This window comes from Mus musculus, chromosome 12 (assembly GCF_000001635.26).
Source record: "Mus musculus strain C57BL/6J chromosome 12, GRCm38.p6 C57BL/6J".
In the NCBI taxonomy this organism is placed as follows: Eukaryota; Metazoa; Chordata; class Mammalia; order Rodentia; family Muridae; genus Mus; species Mus musculus.
Window position 1 is genome coordinate 59,644,462 of NC_000078.6, and position 5,686 is coordinate 59,650,147.

Below are 5,686 nucleotides of genomic sequence, written 5' to 3' on the forward strand. Positions count from 1 at the left end.
TGTTCTTCTCCCTATCAGTAATTTCAGCTTACATTCTGTATAAATGACATCTTTTGGAGAAATGTGATTAGGGGGAATTATGAGTAAAGTATTATATACTAATAAATGTATATTGTTAGTCTTATCCAAGCAAAACTATCCAATTCTATATATTTTTCTTAAAAATATTTGAAAATCCTCTTAATTATGAAAATTTTCTTCCACATGAAGTTGTAGAGAGAAAGAGAATGCAGAAGAGATCCATATAGTCATTTTTTATTTTATTTTTTGAGGCATGTCTCACCATGTAGGTCTGGCTGACCTGAAACTCACCATGTAGACCTCAATTGCCTTGAACTCAGGGATTCTCTTGTCTCTGCTGCCCTAGCACTGAGATTTAAAAGCATGTGCCACGACCCAAGCTGAGTGAAACTGAGTTGTTTCAAAGCAAAATCTAGGTATCATAGTTAACCTAGAATATTACAGTGTATATTAAATATTATAGTGTATATTTTATATTGCAGTGTAATATTAAATATTACAGTGTATGTCTTTTTTTGGATTCTACCTCTTTATTCTGCCTGTTTAGACATGACTCTGTGCAAGCTTCTCAGTGGGGACCCCATCTCTCCCCCGCGCCCCCTCCCTGCCCTCCCCCCGCCCCCACTGTCCAGGAGAGAAGCTCTACTACATGATAGTCTCTAGCTGAGTGGTGACTGTTTACCATTTGAGGAATACAACAAATGATTCTATTTAAAGTTGCTAACCCTCCCCTTGCTTCCCCCCAAAAAAACTATACATGAGTTTACAAACATATTAACATCAATAATGAGAAAGGTCCTAGGGAGCCTCCCCGTTGTCTCTGCTGGAGGTGCAACCTGGAGGGGCACTGTCCCCACAGGCTTCTTGTTGCTGTGAGGTTGCATGGCAGTTGCTCTGGATCCATTGCTGGCTTCTTTGGCACCTCCTGGTTCAACTGACAGTCTGTCTTCCACTGTGCTCACGACAAGCTGGAAACTTTGAACCTGCAGCACTGGCGGCTCTTCAGCCCATCATCGCTCTGGCTCAAGCTCAAGGGACACTTCCTCTCCTGACAGTGCTTCTTGTGGGCAGGCCAGGCCTTCTGCTGGCACTGAGAGCCATAGTATCGAGCCACCTGGCAATGCCTACAGATGTTGAACTCTTGAAGCTGCTTTTCAATCACCGTACAAGGAGGATAATGACACTTATAGTAGGTACAGGAATTTTCTCCTTTCACCATATCTCCATTGGCATTATAGTACCGGGTCACATTCAAGACAGGGAATTGTTCCTCTATAGGGTCTGTGGGAAGCTGCTGGATTGCAAGCCAGTATAAGCTTTGCTCCCTTTGTTTGCTGGAGGTCTCTTCAGCTTTGGGTCTCCAGGCCCATGGTGCCAACTGCAAGTTGTCCAGGCAATTGTCCACAGTCACAGCATTGAGATGTACCACCTGAAACCCGGGAGCCACACCTCCCCTGTGTCGTTCCCACAGCAGCTCATGCAGAAGCCTGCCAGAGCCCCTTCCTCAGTTTTTGTTAAAGGCATATGCAAAAATCTTAGCACCATTTCCATCAGCATCTACTTCCATTTGAGCCTCAAAGGAGTAGCTCTCCACCAGTGGTATGCCCTGCTCATCTATCAGTGTGTATTTGGTCTTCCCGGCCACCCTGCCGAGCCGCATGATGCCCAATTTAAAGTCGGTCATGGCCAGGCCTGTGCTCTTGGCAGGTGGAGCAGCATCTTATAGAGGCTTCGGACCGGACCGGGCCATAGCAAGGCCGCAGCACTCTGGGTCAGGCCGGTACCGGAGTCAGGCCGGGCTGGCCGCGGGTGGACGAGGCTGGACTGGGCTCAGGCCACCGCCACCTCGCGTCCACCGGACCTGCCACCACAGTGTATGTCTTTAACATACTACTTTAAAACATGAGTGCAGCTATTCCCAAGAGCCCCAAAGTGGAAAAAGCACAAATGTCCATAAATTGGTGAGTACATGTATCTACATTGCGGTAGATACATGTCATGGAATTTTGTTTTATCTTGAAATGAAGTACTGATACAGTGGCATAATTTTGATAAACTCCTAAAGCATTATGTTAACTGCAAAAATCTTGACAGAAATGTTGCTTTATTATAATATTTGTCTCAACTTACACGTAGCATCAGGATATATAAGTGCACAGAGGCAGAAATCATATTGATGTTTTCCAGGTCTAGACAAAAGGATGAAGGGGGAAAGCTACTGAGCCTGTAAGGGCAACAGGACGGTGTTGTAACTGTCAAGGAAATGAGTCTACACTTTACATGTTGTATAAATGATTTTCATTCCTTCAGGGTCATTCCTAGGATAATTCTAACAAATGAAGAGATGAATGTTGACAGAGATTACAAATTGTTAAGGGTATAAAGAGAATATTGCCCTGAGAGAGAAAGCACTGGACAATTCTTTAGATGTCCAGGTTCTATCATATGGATCTAGAGGCCTGACGGACAGCATGATGTGATTGTGATATGGTAGCAACTTTGAGGGGCCCCGTGGGAGATGTCATGTTACTGGGGTAATACCTCTTGAAGAGGATTGTGGGACCATAAACTCAGCTCTCCCTTTCTCTTTTTTATTTGTTGGCCATGAGGTGAGAGATTTTACTGAGTCTTTTATATACTCTCCATGATGTGTGTCTTTACCAGTGGACCAAAGAAACAGGATCAATTGACTATTGCCCCTTCAAACCTGAGAGCTAAACCAAACATTTTCCCTTATAAGTTGATTTACCTCAGCATTTGTGATGGTGATAGAGAGCTCAATAACACACTGGTCAAGGGAAGTACTTTCTGAGACTACTATGTAAGCTAAGTCCTACTGGAAACTAAGGCTTCTATAACAGTCAAGAATCTTGAGAAAGAAAACCCCATTGCATGAATGAATAACTGCTGGGGCCACGTAGATTTAGCCCAGTTTGAGTATTTGTGTCTGGTATGCCATTCACTTGGACAATAAAACTCCACAGTTCAGTTCATGAATGAGTGATGAGTTTTCACAATGTTTCTCCCAAGTCATAATGTTATGAGGATCTTTATGTAGGTGGGGTAAAGACAAACACATTTTTATTTTACTAAAATTTCCTGCTCATTTTTACTTGGATGAGACAAAGAGATCTTAAAGATGCTGATAGTACTAGGGTAGAATATAGTAATAAAATGTTTAAAGGGAAAGAATAGAAACAGCCCCAAAACAGAGTATCCTGGTAGAGTTGGGGAAAGGAAGCAAAGAGGGGAAGGAAGGCATCCTGTCTATTGTGTGAGGGTCTGGAATGTACTGGATGCTAAGTCTGATCCCTCTGGTTGTGTGCTCACTAACAGCAACTTGTTTGCCTCTAGAAGAAAGCCTTAGCTATGTAGCAGAAATCATAATAAGAACACTTGTCCTACAAGAATCATGTGAGACTTGAATTCTTTTCTATTTCTTTTTTTATTGAAATTATATTTTTTATTACTTTTATTATTATTATTATTATTTTTACAGTCCAGTCATTCCTCCCTCCCGGTCAGCCCTCCCACAGTTCCACATACTATTCCTCCTTCCCCAGTCTCCAAGAATATGTGCCAATCCCCCTGCCCCCTCTTATGCTAGCAGTATGCCTAATACAAAGCAAACCTATAAGTGTTTTCTTCTGTGGATGCTACACATTGCTTTAGCTGTCTAGACATTCTAAAAATCATGTTTTATTCTCATGATTTTATTCCTTGGGTTCATATTTATTTTACTAGCTCGTTAAATAAATGTTTCAATAAAGAATAGATTCTTGTCTCCAGATATCCAGGCACCTTCCGGCCAGAGGATAGGTGTCCGCCCGGCCCGGGAGGGCTTTGCCTCAGAATCCGCAGGAGACATCTTGGATCCAGGACTCCGCCAAAAGTAGTCTGCACAGGTGAGAGAGTGCACTACAGAAGCTAACAGCTTCTGGGACAGGCCAAAGCAACATAGCTTCTGGGAAAGGTCCTGTTTTGGGCCTTCATCTTCGGCCAGGAGGGAGGTCTGAATGCCAGATATCTGTGCACCTTCCCTGTAAGAGGAGAGGTTGCCTGCAGAGAGTGCTTTGACCACTGGAACTAAGAGGAGAGAGCTAGTCTGCCAGGTCTGCTGATAGAGGCTAAAAGAATCACCAAAGGAACAATCTCTAACCAGAGACAACTATAACAACTAGCTCCAGAGATTACCAGATGGCAAAAGGTAAATGTAAGAATCTTACTAAAAGAAACCAAGACCACTCACCATCATCAGAACCCAGCACTCCCACTTTGCCCAGTCCAGGGCACCCCAACACACCCAAAAAGCTAAACCCGGATTTAAAAGCATATCTCATGATGATGGTAGAGGACATCAAGAAGGACTTTAATAACAAACTTAAAGAAATACAGGAGAACACTGCTAAACAGGTAGAAGACCTTAAAGAGGAAGCACAAAAATGCCTTAAAGAATTGCAGGAAAACATGACCAAACAGGTGATAGAATTGAATAAAACTATCCAAGACCAAAAAAGGAAAGCAGACACAATAAAGAAAACCCAAAGTGAGGCAACACTGGAGATAGAAACCCTAGGAAAGAAATCTGGAATCATAGATGCAAGCATCAGCAGCAGAATACAAGAGATGGAAGAGAGAATCTCAAGTGCAGAAGATTCCATAGAGAACATCGGCACAACAATCAAAGAAAATGGAAAATGCAAAAAGATCCTAACTCAAAACATTCAGAAAAATCCAGGACACAATGAGAAATCCAAACCTACTGATAATAGGAGTAGATGAGAATGATGATTTTCAACTCAAAGGACCAGCAAATATCGTCAACAAAATTATAGAAGAAAACTTCCCAATCCTAAAGAAAGAGATGCCCATGAACAAACAAGAAGCCTACAAAACTCCAAATAGACTAGAACAGAAAAGAAATTCCCCCCGACACATAATGATCAGAACAACAAATGCACTAAATAAAGAGAGAATATTAAAAGCAGTAAGGGAAAAAGGTCAAGTAACATATAAAGGCAAGCCTATCAGAATTACACCAGACTTTTCACCAGAGACTATGAAAGCCAGAAGATCCTGGACAGAGATTATACAGACACTAAGAGTACACAAATGCCAGCCCAGGTTACTATACCCAGTCAAACTCTCAATTACCATAGATGGAGAAACCAAAGTATTCCACGACAAAACCATATTCACACATTATCTTTCCACGAATCCAGCCCTTCAAAGGATAATAACAGAAAAAAACCAATACAAGGACAGAAATCACGCCCTAGAAAAAGCAAGAAAGTAATCCCTCAACAAACCTAAAAGAAGATAGCAACAAGGAGAGAATGCCAACTTTAACAACAAAAATAATAGGAAGCAACAATTACTTTTCCTTACTATCTCTTAATATCAATGGACTCAACTCCCCAATAAAAATACATAGATTAACAGACTGGCTACACAAACAGGACACAACATTGTGCTGCTTACAGGAAACTCATCTCAGAGAAAAAGATAGACACTACCTCAGAATGAAAGGCTGGAAAACAATTTTCTAAGCAAATGGTCTGAAGAAACAAGCTGGAGTAGCCATTCTAATATCTAATAAAATCGACTTCCAACCCAAAGTCATCAAAAAAGACAAGGAGGGGCACTTCATACTTATCAATTTTAA

The 5,686-nt window shown here is 41.8% G+C and overlaps 1 pseudogene; it reads right to left on the reverse strand.

Moving 5' to 3' along the window:
* Nucleotides 1-834: 834 nt before the first annotated feature.
* On the reverse strand, nt 835-1,889 carry Gm7727 (predicted gene 7727; annotated as a pseudogene).